The following is a 15,267-nucleotide window of genomic DNA, read 5'->3' as shown; positions in this document are numbered from 1 at the left end:
CTGCTCTGATGCAGGAGTGGCCAAATTTACTAACTGAACTAAATGTAACATTCAGAAGTCTGGAGGGCTCCCAACATGCTTGATCTTCATAGGACTGTTTTGGTCCTTAATTTTCAGCTGCCATGCTCCAGTCTCCAGTGTCTCCAAACCTCCATCTTCACTCTGAGTGTCTATTTACCAGAGTAACTGCTAAAAGTCAACCTTGGGCTTCTGGACTTGATATGTGCAGGAAGCTAAGGAATATGGATTGCTAAATCCAGCTAGCTGAAGACTATGAGGAGAACCTGGCTGAAGAAAGAGATGGCTAAAAGAAGTTAGTAAACAGTCTCCCTAGTATTGATTCATGGAGGCAGAACCATAGATAGAATGTAAGGTTCCTGACACCTGTCATGACTACCAAAATCACTCCCTTTTCTCTCTTGATGTAAGCAACTACAGGGAGTATACCATTCTCCATCTGAGGCCTCATCATGAGTATAGGTGGTCCTGAATTCTCAAAGGTTCTACCGGGGCAGTGCAAGCTCTGGCAGATCCTACCAAGCTGGGAAGGTTTCAGGTACAGGTTGGGCCATGGCATCTATTACCTGAGGATAAGTTTATCCAAGTGTGGGAAGAGGTTCCTGACCCAGGGTTGGCTACCAGGTGATGAGGGTTTGAGGTAGCCATAAAAACATTGACTACGACAAGGAGGGTCTGCACCTGTACTGGTGGAGGGAATGCACACAGATGAAGTATGGTATTGACAATTGTGCCTAATAGCTCTTGGAGCTTGTATAGCACTTCATCATTGACAAAATGTGTTCACACACAGTATCTAATTTATTCCTCACAACACAATGAAGTAGAGAGTGTGGGGACCATCTTACAGATGAGAAACTGAGGCATAAAGGTTCACACAGAATTTTAGAATTTTAGCATTGGAAGTGATCTCTAGTAGTAATCTTAGTCTAATCTATACCTAACCAAGAATTCCCTGTACAATACTTCTGATAAATGGTCATTTAGCCTTAAAGATCTCTACTGAAGGAGAACTCATTACCTCCAAAATTAACCCATTTTACTTTTGGATAGCTCTAATAATTAAGAAATTTTACCATATATCAAGACCAATTCTATCTCACTGTCCCTCCCACACATTTTCTCACAGTTCTGTCCACTGAGACTAAGTGGTACAAGTCTATTCCCATTTCCACAAAATAGCCCTTAAAATCTTTAAAGACTTTCTATTAAAATGTTTTCTGCTAAATGTTCTTTTTTTTCCAGGGTAAATATTCCCATTTCCCTTAACTAGTCACGGTATCTCTGATTTTGTCATTCTGCCCCCTCACTTCTAAAATGTTGTTGTTTAGTCATTCAAGTCATGTCTAACTCTACATGACTCCATGGATTTTGTCCGTGGGGTTTTCTTGGCAAGGGCACTGGAGAGATTTGCCATTTTCTTTTCCAGTGTGTCCCCTTTACCACTTGGCGCCATCTATCTCTCCAGCCCCACTGTATATTACCAATATGGGGCAGCTAGGTGGTGCAGTGGATAGAGCACCAGTGCAGGAGTCAGGAGGACCTGAGTTCAAATCTCACCTCAGACACTTGATACTCACTAGCTGTGTGACCTTGGGCAAGTCACTTAACCCCAATTGCCTCATCCTGGGTCATTTCCAGTCATCCTGATGAATATCTGGTCCCTGAATTCAGATGGCTCTGGAGGAGAAGTAAGGCTGGTGACCTTTGCACAGCCCTCCCTCACTCAAAACAGTCAAGTGCAAGTCATGTCATTGTTTCTCTGATGGCATGGTCTTCTTCGGCAACAAAGGACGAACACACACATTACCAACACATGTCCCTACTCCTTCTATCCTCTGCAGTCCATTCAAACTGGCCTTCTCTGTTCCTCACACATGATCTTCCATCTCCCAAGTCTAGGCCTTTGCAATAGCTGCCCGCCATTCCTGGAATGCATTCTTTCCCTCTTCACCTCTATTTCATCTCAATGCCCTCGAGGTGTCTCTTCAAGCTGCAGCTCATGTACTACCTAGAACATGAAGCCTTTTCCTCATGACCCAGTTGCTAGTGTCCTCTCTGAAACTTTGTATTTAACTGTTTTGAATTTTTCGTATTTATTCTATTTATATTTTGTACACATTTATATATGTACTTCTTGTATCCCTCAATACAAATCCTATTATTTCTTTCTTTGTATTTTGTTTACCCAGAGCCTAGCCCATAGTAGCCAATAAATGCTGACTGATTGATTGGTTGATAGAAGGATATAATTAGAGACCTGACAAAAGCTTTATTAAAATCTACATAAAGTATTTCCACATTTTTCTAAATCTACCAGGCTAATTGCCAGATAAAAAACAATTGAAGTTAACCTGGCACAACAAATTTTTATGAAAACATGCTATTGACTATTACTCTCTAACTCACTCTTCTAGCCCACCCATATTCCAGAACTACATCTCTGGCCTGGCAGAAAGGTACACAGGGAGCCTTCAACTCAGTGGAAAGTTGTATTCTTCTAGATGGTGGCCTCTTTCTGTTACTCTGATCAGCTTCTGAACTATAGTGTGTTTAGACAGATATGGAGTTTAACCTGGGTTTTTTACTCCATGTTGCATAGACTCTTTGCCTAGATTCCCTGGCAGCCTGGGTTCCTAATCCCAATTGTTTAATTCCCTGCTCTTCCCAGTCTCTTCTCTACTTAGGAAGGACTTGACCAGCCAACTTAAATAATAGTTGTTGGTCCCCATCCTGGCACCTCTTGACCTGCCCTGACCTACTGCTCCGCAAGTCCCAAGCATACGTTTAGAGTATGTTGTCCTGGTCCACTTTTTAAAAATCTGTTGTTGTTGTCATCTGTCTTTCATTCTTGAAGAGGACCATGATATCAGTAAGGTGATGCCATGACTTATGAGGGGGATTTAAGTGAGGGAGGGCTGCGTATCACTCTCTCCTCACTCTCTCCTCCAGAGCCATCTGGGTCCAGTGTAAAAATATAGGTCAGGACAATTGGAGATGGCCTCCACCTACTGAAAAAAAGCCAGCATGGAAAGAACACTAAATCTGGAGCAAAAAGAACTATGTTCAAATCCCATCTTCTTACTTGTTGTTTGACCTGTAGGGTGAGACACTTTCTATGCTGGGCCTCAGTTTTTGCATCTATAAAAAGAAGGGGTTGGATTAGATGGTTGGTTAATAAGGTCTCTTTCAAAGCCAAACCCTATTATCTTATGAACAAAAATGAACACACAGAATAGGAGGAGGTCAGTTCCAATTAAAAGAGGAACTCAAGAAGTTAAAAGTGCTAATATCAGCAAGGCATGAGAGTTCATACCCTGCCTCAGACACTGACTAGGTGTGTGACCCTGGGGAAGTCACTTAACCTCTCTGTGCCTCAGTTTCCTCATGTGTAAAATGGGGATAATAATTGCACCTTTCTCCCAGGACTACATGCAAGGGTCAAATGAGTTAACATATGTAAATGCTTTATAAACCTCAGGTTGTTTGTAACTTAGTTTTTGAAGAGGACCATGACATCAGGGAAATGACATGATTTGCAGTTGACTTTGATTTGAGTGAGGGAGGGCTCTGCAAGGTCACCAGCCTCACTTTCTCCGCCTGAGTCATCTGGGTCCAGTGGCCAGGTATTCATCAGGATGATTAGAGATGGCCCAGGAAGCAATGGGGGACCCTGGTTCTTTTAGGTTAAGGCCTTTTCAGGTTTTCCTTTTGAGTGAGGTGATGACCATTCAGTGAATAGGCCTTTTTAATAAGTAAGTCAAGGGACGGTCCCTTTAATTAAAAAAAAAAAATCAAACTGGGCCCAAAGTATAGCCATTAAGTGGTACTTGAGCAGGGACCTACTGTGGTCCAATGTATGAGCTCCAGAGTGAAATGGGTTTAAGGTTTGGTCTTTGAGAAAAGAGAAAGAAGGAAAGAAAGAATAAAAGAAAGAAATAAGAAAGAAGGTAGGACATAAGGAATCTAGCCAGTAAACCCTACATAAATGCCATTTTCCAAGTACCCTCCATATCAAGATGAAAACAATGAGGACCATGTCCTGAAAATGGAAGAGCTGGGAGAGAAGCAGACTAGGATATACAGGGTTTTTAGCTCAATATTTTGGAGAGGGGGAAATGAATTCATAGTAACTCTAAAAGTAATTGACATCATCATCATCATGATTCTCATCCTTATCAATAGCATTTACAAAGCTCTTTGATTTCAAAGTGCTATTCACATGTTAATGCATGAGACTAGCTTTTAACAATCTCTATTTGACCAGAGATGAGTTTGGTGTTTGACCACTTGGGATACAACCAAAAGCCTTGCCCAACTCCCTATTGATACAAATCAGGTCAGAGGACACTTATGGAACTGGGGCACGACAGCTCAGCAAGTGTGGATAACATGCACTCTTCAGCTCTAGGAAGAATGCAACAGTTCTGGCCAAACCACAGGGAACTATTTTAAATGTTCAGAAGAACAACACAGGATGAAAAGAATGAAAATGAAATAAAGCCAGTGTGAGTCCAATCTTCAAAGAAGGAAAATTGAGAAGTGGGGGGGGGGGGGGGTTTGATGGGTTGCAGATCCCTCATCTCAATTCTGGGTCCTGGGGCTATGCTTGCAACCAAATGAGAGGGCCATCTTTTCTGAGATCTGGGGCTGTAAAGGCAGGGACTTTTGCTCTTCACCATCCTCATTTCTTTTTTCTTCCTGTTGAATTCAGCCTATAACTTGTCCTTTTCTAGGTCATAAAGGTAATATAAGAGTCATGGAAAGAGAATGAAAACTCACTTTCTTGGTTTTTCAGAATCTTCTCATTCCAGCTTTACAATAACAAGGATATCTTAACTACATGCTAAATGATAGGCATGCCATCCTCTTCAAGAACAGATCATTGTTCCCTTTTTCTTTTTGTTAAAAGAAAACTACGTTAACTATGTTTTCTCTGGCAGAAAAGGTGCCTCCAAGGATTCCAAAGATGTTCGGGGCAGAATTTACATCAATAAGTTCACTCAGCAACAATCAACAAACATTATAAAATGTTTACTATGTGCAAGGCTAGATAATGAGAGTGATTTAAAGCTAAATAAAACACATTCGGGAATCTTAGCTAGCTGAGCTGATAAGACATGAACAAAAAATATGAACTGTGCCAAATACAGAGGATAGGAAAACACTCACAAATCCCTCCTGTCTCCTTAATGAGATGTTAAGCACTTGATAAGGTTAATTCTCCTTGTTAACCAGGTCAGTTCTTTGAGGCCTTTGTTCTGACAAAAATGAAGTTATCTTGATAAGGAATTAACTTATTAAGTTATGGCATTGGATACTGTTAATACCACATTAAAGATTACTGATTGAGTCTCAGACAGTAATCCACCTTGGACTTGGTCTTTTTGGAGGCCTGGAGAGCTGGCAATACCCAGGACAGAAGCAGAGCCTACATAGGTAGAGAAAAGCGGGTCAGATACACAGACACAATTCAAGTTACCTGAAGGTAAACTCACACAATGCAGTATCAAGAGTCCACTGTAAGCCCAAGGATAGAAGCAGAGAGGTAGAAGTAAATGGCAGGGAATTCCTAGACCAAACAGTGAGCTGAAGTTAAGTGGGTTGTTAGCAGTGGAGGGATGGTGGCAGAGCAGAGGCACAGGCCTTGGAGAATGAAGACTGAGGGGAGCAAGTCTTCTATCCCACAGCCAGGGGGAAGTTCCTTAACAAGTGGAACAATTCCTGCACTAAGGAGGAGCTAGAGTCAGGACATGGAGGGGCAAACCTAGATCCTGCTCTTCACAGGTGCTGGGTTAGGTGGATTTTACTGGTCCAGGGGAGCAGGGGTTGACTCTCTTCCTTCTTGTTATTGACAGTGATGGAGTCTAAACCCTGGGATATTACTATAAAGCAGGAGAACATATAGTTCCTTGGGGAAGGACAAGATTCATCACCCAGGGAAGAATTGTCTTGGCTATTGTTCAGGTGTAAATCTTTTGCATATTTTGTTGGGTTAATTAAAGCCTCTTCTATATTTGATATGATATTAGGTGGAGTAAGTGCTTACATGAGAAATAGTGCCCCTTTTCTTTTTCCAAATAGACTTGAATAGCAACTGAATGATAGTGTTCTCAGTGGAAAACCTGGGAGAGAGCATAAGCCAAAAAGAATTAGTTAATTTTCAAGGTTGAACCAAGACCATGTAAAACCAGAGGAGTGGCAGACAGAGACAGAAAGATTAAGAATGGTATGGGCAGATCCAAGATGAGGAAAAGTGTTACATATGTTCAAGTAAGAGTGAGTAATCTGGTTTGGCTAGAGGCAAGACACAGCCCAAAAATGTATGTTAGAGTCAGACTGTAGAAGGCCTTGAATGCAGGAGGACTGTAGCCAATAGTGAACCACGTAAGACTTTAACAGCAAAGTAACATGATCAGAGCTATGCTTTATTAGAGATTAACCTTACAGAAGTATACAAAAGAGATTGCAAATTGAAGGGACTAGTGGTTGGCAGACTAGTGAGGAGACATAGGTGAGACTCATTTCTGTGTTTCATAAAAATCACAGCCACCAGAAGAAAATAGATTAACTTGATACCATATCACAAGAACAATGTCAGGTTGGTATTTATGGCTGTTGGCTATGACTGCAAAGCATTACAAGAGAACAAGCCTGACCTCTCCTGGACACAGAATTGACTGTTAGGTAAATTAAGGATTCTTAAAATCTAGTATAATGTAGAGAAAGACAAGGAAGGTAGAAAATGGCAGTGTAAACCTTTCCCAATCGAAGGTAGTCTTGTACTCTACTACTAACATGATTTGGTGTGAAGCCAAGAGTCAAAAGCATTTATTAGGCTCTTATTATAAATGCCAGTCACTGTGGTAAGTTCCAGGGATGAAAAGCAAGTCAAAAACAGTCTTTACCTTCAAGGAGTTTACATTCTTCTAATGGAGGAAACAACATGAAAATACATGGGCACATATGGAATAGTCAGTCAGTAAACAAACATTTATTAAGCACGTACTATGTGCCATGCACTGTGCTAAACAATGGGGATACAAATACAAAAAAAAAAAGAAAGAAAGAAACAGTCCCTCAAGGACCCTATGATCTAATGGGTATAAGACAATACACACAAAGGGGGTTGGTTATCTAAGTGCATGATGGAAAAGTCTGAGGAAGTCTCAGAGAAGAGCAGAGGAGATGTCTGGACTGAGCTCCCTCTACACATGGAGGGTTTAGGGCTCATGACTCCACCCTCCACAATAAATACAGAGGAAATGGAAGGCAATCTCAGAAAGGCATTAGAAAGGGGGCAAATGGGACTAGGCCTCCTGAAGAAGGTGAGATTTGAACTTCGTTTTGAAGTAAGTAAAGGAAACTAAGATACAGAGGTGAAGAAGCAGGGCATTCTAGGCATGCTGGGAAAATGGTGCAAAATCACAGAGATGGGAGATGTAGTATCTGAGGATTAGCAAATAAGCCAGTAGAAATGAACAGTGGTATTCTGGAGAGCAGTTTGGAACTATGCCCAAAGGGCTACAAAAATGTTCATGCCCTTTGACCTAGCAATACTGTTTCTAAGACTGTATCCCAAAGAGATCATGAAAATAGGAAAGGGTCCCACATGTACAAAAATATTTATAGCAGCTCTCTTTGTGGTGGCCCAAAACTGGAAATTAAGGGGATGCCCATCAGTTGGGAAATGGCTGAACAAGTTGTGGTATATGAATGTAATGGAATAATATTGTGCTATAAGAAATGATAAACAGGAAGACTTCAGAGAGTCCTGGAAAGACTCATACGAACTGATGCTGAGTGAAAGGAGCAGAACCAGGAGAACTTTGTACGCAGCAACAACCACAGTATGTGAGGAATTTTTTGGTAGATTTGGTCCTTCATAGCAATGCAAGGACCTAAAAAATTCCTAGTGGACTTTTGAGGCAAAACGCCTTCCTCATCCAGAGAAATAGCTATGGAATTGGGTCACAGAATGAAGCAGACCATTTTCTTTTGTATTATGTTTTGTTTTGTTTTATGGTTTCTCCCATTCATTTTAATTATTCTATTCAACATGACTAAGGTGAAAATGTATTTAATAGGAATGGATGCGTAGAACCTATATGATTGCATGCCATCTTGGGAAGAGAGTGAGGAAGGAGGGGGAAAGGCAGGGGAGGGAGGGGAAAAATCTAAGATATATGGAAGTGATTGTAGAACACTGAAAACCAATAAAGTAATTTAATAAAAAAAAGAAATGAATGGTGGTACGTAGAGAAGAAAAGGAGGAAGAAGCCAAATTGTAAAGAGAACTGTCAAACAAAAGATTTGATATTCAATGCTAGACCTAACTGAATGAGTGGGAAGTGACATGGTTAGAGCTATGCTTTAGGAAAACCACTTTGGAGGATGATTCAAGGATGGATTAGAGTGAGGAGAGACTTGATACAGACAAAAATAATCAGATGACTGCAATAGTCCAGGCAAGAGGTGTGGTGAAGGCATGAACTAGCAGGGCAATCAGAGAGAGGAGAAAGAGACAAAAACAAGAGATGTTGTAAAAAAATAGAAATGGCCAGATATGGCAAAGGATAACTTAGGTGATGCCGAGGTTGGGAGCCTGGTCACTAGAAGAATAGGGTACCCTATCAATAATAAGGAAGTTCAGAAGAGAGGAGGGTTTGTGGGGAAAGATAATGCATTCTTTTGGGGATGTGTTGAGATGCCTACAAAATGTTTAGTCTGAGGCAATTGGTGATGTAAGACTAGAGCTCAGGAAAAAATCAGGGCTAGATATATAGATCTAGGAATCAAGTGCACAGACATGATATTTCAACCCATGGAACTTATGAGATTACCAAGTGCGATAGTTACTAGGAAAAAAAAGAAAAGGGCCCAGGACAGATTCTTGGGGGACACCTATGGTTAGTGTGACATGGATGAAGATCCAACAAAGAGTGGTTAGAAAGAGAGGAGGAAAACCAAGACAGGTGTCAAGAAAACCTAAATGAAAGAGTATCCAGGAGGAGATCAGCAGTACCAGATTCTGAGGAGAGGACAAGAAAGGTGAGGATTGAGAAAAAGACAATTGCTTTCGCAATTAAGACATCATTGGTAACTTTGGAAGGGAAGTTTTCATTGAATGATGAGATCTGAAGCCAAGGGTTTAGAAGTAATGGAGTGGAGACATCTAGTATAGATAAACTTTTCAAGGAGCTCAGCCAAGAAGGAGAGAAGAGATAGATGGTGAGGACAGTCGTATCAAAGGTGGGTGGTTGGGTTTTTTGCTTTTATTTTTTAAGGATGAGGGAGACATAGACATATTGGTGAATAGAAAGGAAAGCACCTAGAGATATGAAAAGACTGAAGAACAGAGAGACAATGGAGATATTGTCTATGTTATCTGGGACAGTTGGCTGGATATGTCATCAGAGGTACCTGTAAAGTCTGGCCTTGTTAAGGAGAAGGGCTGCCTATTCATCCAATATAAGAATGAAGGAGAAGATAGTAGTAGGGGGAAGATGCATAAATGACGAGTGTTTATCTTTTCCAGTTTTGTCCTACCTGCAAGTTTGATGTACATGTCATCTATTACTACATCAAAATTACTGATAAAAATGCTAAAAAGTACCGGACCAAGTATAGATTCCTTAGGTATTTTACTTCAGATTTTCTTCCAAGATGCCATAGAATCATTCATCATTACTCTTTTGAGTCCAATCTATTCAGTTGTCACATTACCTACTCTCCATCTCTCCATCTTTTCCTCATGAATAGCATGAGATACTTGATCAAACACATTATGAAAATCTAGGTACAATCACTAGTCATTAGAAAAATGCAAATCAAAACATCTCTGAGGTTTCATCCCTGTGGGAAGCAGCCAATAAGCACTTACAAAGGGCACTATGTACCAGGTACTATGTCAAGCACTGGGGACACAAATACAAGCAAAAAAGAAAACCAGCCTTGCCCTCAACCCTCAAGGAGCTTACACTCTAATGGAGAAAGACCCCATACAGAAGTGAGCTGGAAAGGGGTGGGGGAGGATGAAGGTACCTGTTACTGATGTCTGGAAAGTCTGAAGCATAAACAGAGGAACAGTTAGTGAGCCTGAGCCCCTCCCCAAAATGGAGGAACTAAAAAGAACTGACCAATGGGAGAAGGGGACCAGTAGGAGCAATATCTGCTAGGTTGAACTAGTTTTCCTTAAAAGGTACTAAATAATCTTCAAGACTTAATTGATGCAGGAGACTAAGTCTCCAGCCATTGACATAGCTTTCTGAGTATAAGAGCCAGTCAGAAAATAAGCAAGAATTGCTTTTGAGAAGACTTGACTAGTATGGCAGCATGGTCAACATGTGCTCAACTGAATTAATGCTGTGTCGAGGCCTCGCTGAATGTCCTTTCTGTGCTGTGGCTAAATAAACTTCCTTTTGTTCTGTTACATGGTCTATGAGTGTTTCATTTCAACTCTAAACCAGAATTTGGGCCAGATTGGCTGAAGTGAGGTTCAGTCTGTTGGGGGTGTAAGCTCAGTTCCATGTGGACAGTCTCGGGCAGGTAAAAGTGAGGACTTCTAAACCTTAGAGTTCTCATGAGGCCCCCCAGAGAACAGCAGGGAATTGAGGTGTGAGACCGGGCTATCTCATGCATTTCCGCCTCTTCCCGTGAGAAACGTGCTGGGAGAGAGCATCCCCACCCTCGAGATTGGCCCGGGTCTGAGCACACCTATTGTTGTCTAACAGGCACGGTATTCAGGTGCAAACTATGCGGCAGGAGAGCTTAAGTAGGGTCAGGAAAGCCTGAAGGCGCTCTTAGCACTGAGGGGCCCTTAGGGGACAGAAGGCCCCTCTTCCTTCTCTCCTCTCTTCGCTCTTCCCTCTCCCCTCTCTCCCCGTCTTCCATTCTCCCATTCTCCCATTCTCCCACTTCCAATCTCTTACTGTAAGATCTTTGCCTCCTTGGGAGATTCCTCACTCCCCAGGAAGAGTTCCCCCTGCACATGTAACCAAGACCCTGAATAAAGCCTAACCCTTGTTCGACTCTGGAAAGTGTCTTCTCTCATACATTTATCCGGTTTGGCCAGCTGAAGACCTGCGATAGGTAAGGTAAGACTCGGGTAGCCCTTAGGCCTCTAGGCCTGACACAGTCTATACTTAGAGACAGAGTATCAGAATGGCCTTATGGAACTTGGGGAAGGTCAATGAAGAGAAAGGTGAGATCCACATAATCCCCAAGGTTTGGGCCTTCTATTGCTACTAGCCACTTACCATAAAGGCAACTCCCACTGCACGTTTGGAATTAGAAAATACCCTGCCTATGGGCATTCACCACTTCAAGACAAATGTGAATGGACTTTTCATCTTTCAGAACTATCCTAAAGATGCTTCAGCTGCCTTTACCTTACACTTCTTTGGGACTTTTATTCTGAGGAAGAGCCCAGACTAACCATGCTCCACTCTCGCTCTCTAGACTGCAGCATGCCACTGTGCTAGTGTCTCCTTCCCCCCTTTTATGTGTTGTCTTCCTCCATTAGAATGGAGGCCCCTCAGTGGCTCAGAGGCTCCTCTTTTTCCTTGAATTTGTATCCCCAGTACTTAGCATAACACCTAGCAAATGTTAAGCATTTTAATAAATGTTTGTGGACATGACTAAAGATGATAAATGCTATAAACTTTGTTAAAGTTGTATCATTTTCATTTTTGGAAATGATCGTACCCTATCATAGACATTTTGGATCCTGGGGCAAGGTTCCAGTTCTGTCTTAGGTACAGCTCTGGTCCAGGCATGACTAGGCTACTGATAGTGGAGGGAAGGGAGGGGAGAGACATATGCTAATATGCCGTATGAATCATGTAAACTAAGTGCTATAGGAGTCCAGAAGAGGAAGAGTTCAAACCCTAATAACTATCTAGTGTGCAACCTTCCCATGTTACATTTGCACTCTAACCTAAGGAGTGACAAATGTTGGAATTTCAGGTTGGAGGCGAGTGGGGCAGATTTTGGGTCAGAGGCCTATATATCCTAACAGTCTTCAAATCACATCTCATAGCTATGTATTCCATATACAGGCAAGACCACCCCTGTGCCCCAGGATTAAATAGCTACAAAATAAAAAAATCTGCCAAGTAATCCACATGAAGATAACTAAGAGCTAGCTATATGAGCTATTTTAAAATGTGGAGCTTTAGTTTAAGGTTTTCCTTTGCTCTGATTTCTTGGGTGTTTACAGGGCTCGCTCTGCCTGTGTCTTCGAGCAGACCATAATTTTATGACTGGTTGATCAGAGCTGTCTTGAGTGAATGCATTATCTGATCACGCCCACACTCTGCCTTCCAGAAGTCAGTAGATCACTAGGAGATTTGAAGTCTCTTTTACTTCACTTGACCAGATTCTGCCCTAGAGGTAGGGCAGGCCTGAGGATAGGGTCAGTGAGTGAAACAGTGGGATTGGGGGTCAGACAGGACAGGACAGAATCAAATGAGGAACAAGTTTCTGAGCTACCCTCCAAACCACTGCACATCTTTTTGCTCCCTACCTCCTTCCACAAAACAATTTACCTCGTCAGAAATCGAGTGTGTCAAGATCAAGAAAGTGAGACAGTGGTACCCTAACCAAGTAAGAGTCTAAACTTCTTCTCAGAATATTGTCAAAATTGAATTTCAGGGGTTGTTTAAGTAAGTGTGTGTGTGTGTGTATGTGTGTATGAATGGATATATGCGTGTATACACATGTATATATACACACACACAAATGTACACACGCATATGTGTGGAGAGGTGCTCCTCATTATTCATAGATTCATGAACTTGCCTACTTGATGAAATTTATCTGTAACCCCAAAATCCATACTCATGGTGTTTTTGCAGTTATTTGTGGAGATGAGCAGAGCAGCAAAAACCTGAACTCTCCCATTGTGAATGTTCTCACACTGTAAACAAGTGTCCTTTTCTCGGTCTATTTAGTGCCACATTATTTTGGTTTTTGCATCTTTGTGCTTTTTGTTGGCGATTTCACTGTTTAAAATGGTCCTAGTAATGAAAGACAATGGATTGAGGAAAAGGCACCAAGTATATGAGAGTCTCTTCTAATAATCCAAGCATGATGAGGGCCTGGATTGGAAGGGGTGGAGGAAGCTGGAAGTGGCACTACAAAGTGGGGAGAAAGGGAGACTGAGGGGCATTTTAAAGGGAAAAGCGATAGGATTTAGAGACTGGTGAGATAAAGCATATGAGAAATAAGAATGAGTCAAAGATGATACCCAAGTTTTGAACCTAGATAATTGGGAAATTGATGGTGCTACTGGAAAGAGATGAGCTAGAAAGAGAAGTTGGTTCATTATTAGCATCATCATTGCACCATCAACAACAGAGATTTGTAGAACCTACGCTATGTCTGAGGAACTATGTTAGACACAGGAGATAAAAAGAGGTCTAAGTTATGGTCCTAGCTTTCAAAGGGCTTACAATCTAGCTGGGAAAATAGAAGATATCATTAATATTAATGATGATGATGACAGGACAAGTTATTATATGCTAAGTACCAAGTGGTACAGAAAAGAAGAGGCAGGGATCACCAAGGAGGGTGAGGTGGTTAGGGAAGTCTTCATAGAGGAGGTAGGTCTAGAGACAGACTTTGAAGGAATGATAGGATTTAGAAGAACAGAAATGGGGAGAGGGGGAGAAGGAAATTTCCAATTAGGAGAACACTGTGAGCAAGTGACATAGACAGGTACAAAACACGTTTCAGAAAGCAATGAGCAGAAGGGTTCAGTTGAAACACAAGGTCTGGGCAACACTAGAAAATACGATTGGGGAAGAGAGTGATGGTAGCAATCGGAGTGTGGTAGGTTTTGAATGTTAAATAAGCCAAGGAGTTTTGAATGTTAAATAAGCCAAGGAGTATACATTTTATCTTACAAACACTGAAGGTTTTTGAATGATAGCAAGTTTATTTACGCAAAAAGAATTTTTTTAAAAATCATATAGAGGATAAATTGATTAGAAAAAATTAGAAGCAGGAAGATGTGTTGGAAGGTTGTTGCAAAATGACAAATGATGTGATAAGAGACTGAATAAGGTTAGGAGCAGCAGGAAAGGAAGAGATAAATGAAAAAGAGGTAACTACATGTAAGTGATTAGAGTCAAGGATGACTCCAAGATTTCAGGAGCCTGAGTGACTGGAAGAATGATGGTACCCTTGGGACAAATGGTTTGAGGTAAAAGATGGTATTAGCTTTTAGACAGGCTGAGTTCTACAGGTAACAGAAGTCAGGAAGAAGCAGCATGGGGCAGTGGTAAAAATATACTACATTAGGAGTCGGAAGATCTTGGTTCAAAGCCCTGTCTGACAAGATCTCCTGTCTAGTTGTTGACCTCTTGGGAAAAGTAACATTACTTTTCTGGTCTCTTTCCTCATCTGTAAAATGAGAGGACTGAACTAGATGACTTCTATGGTCCTTCCACTTCTAAATCCATGACTGAGTGATCTAGGTGAAGATGTCTCGCAGACGAGATGACTGATTTGAGGACAAGAGAAGTCCTGGAGGCTTAGATGTGGGAATTACCTGCAAAGAAATGGTAATAAAATCATGCCAATGAATAAGACCCTCAGGGAAAGCATGCCTTGGAGGTCATGCACATTTAGGAGAATTGGAAGAAACCAGGATAGGACAAAGAGAAGGAACAGCCTAAAAGGTAGGAAGAAGATCAGGAGTATGTAGTGTCTGCCCCAGCCATGAATGCCTCCCTTCCAAAATAAGACTGGGTTTATTTTGCATATATTTTGCTTACATGTTTACACATTATCTCCCTCAATAAAATGTAGGTTTCTTGGGGGCATGGACTATTTCATTTTTGTCTCCATATCCCCATCATCTAGCACAGATTGACACTTACTAAATGCTTTTTGGTCAAATAATGGTATCTTGAAAGTTGAGGGAACAGAGAATTTCAAGGAGAGGAAATTATTAATCAAGATGAATATTATAGATAAAAAAATTAGGACTAAGAAAAGGTCACTACATTTGGTAACTAGGAGATTACCAGAGACTTTGGAGAAAATACTTTCAATAAGGTAGGGAAAAAAGATGTCAATGGATTTAGGAAATGGAAGAATTAAATGCAGAGAAATCAGGTCACAGAATCACTGAGAACCAGATTATCATCTAAGAACTAGATTCCAATTGAACTTCCTCACTTTACAGATGAGGAGCCAAAGATCTGAAGTGACCTCCCCAAGGCACACTCCAAGACCAATGCT

This window comes from Notamacropus eugenii, chromosome 2 (genome assembly GCF_028372415.1).
Source record: "Notamacropus eugenii isolate mMacEug1 chromosome 2, mMacEug1.pri_v2, whole genome shotgun sequence".
NCBI classification, from domain to species: Eukaryota; Metazoa; Chordata; class Mammalia; order Diprotodontia; family Macropodidae; genus Notamacropus; species Notamacropus eugenii.
This window is presented reverse-complemented; position numbering follows the sequence as displayed.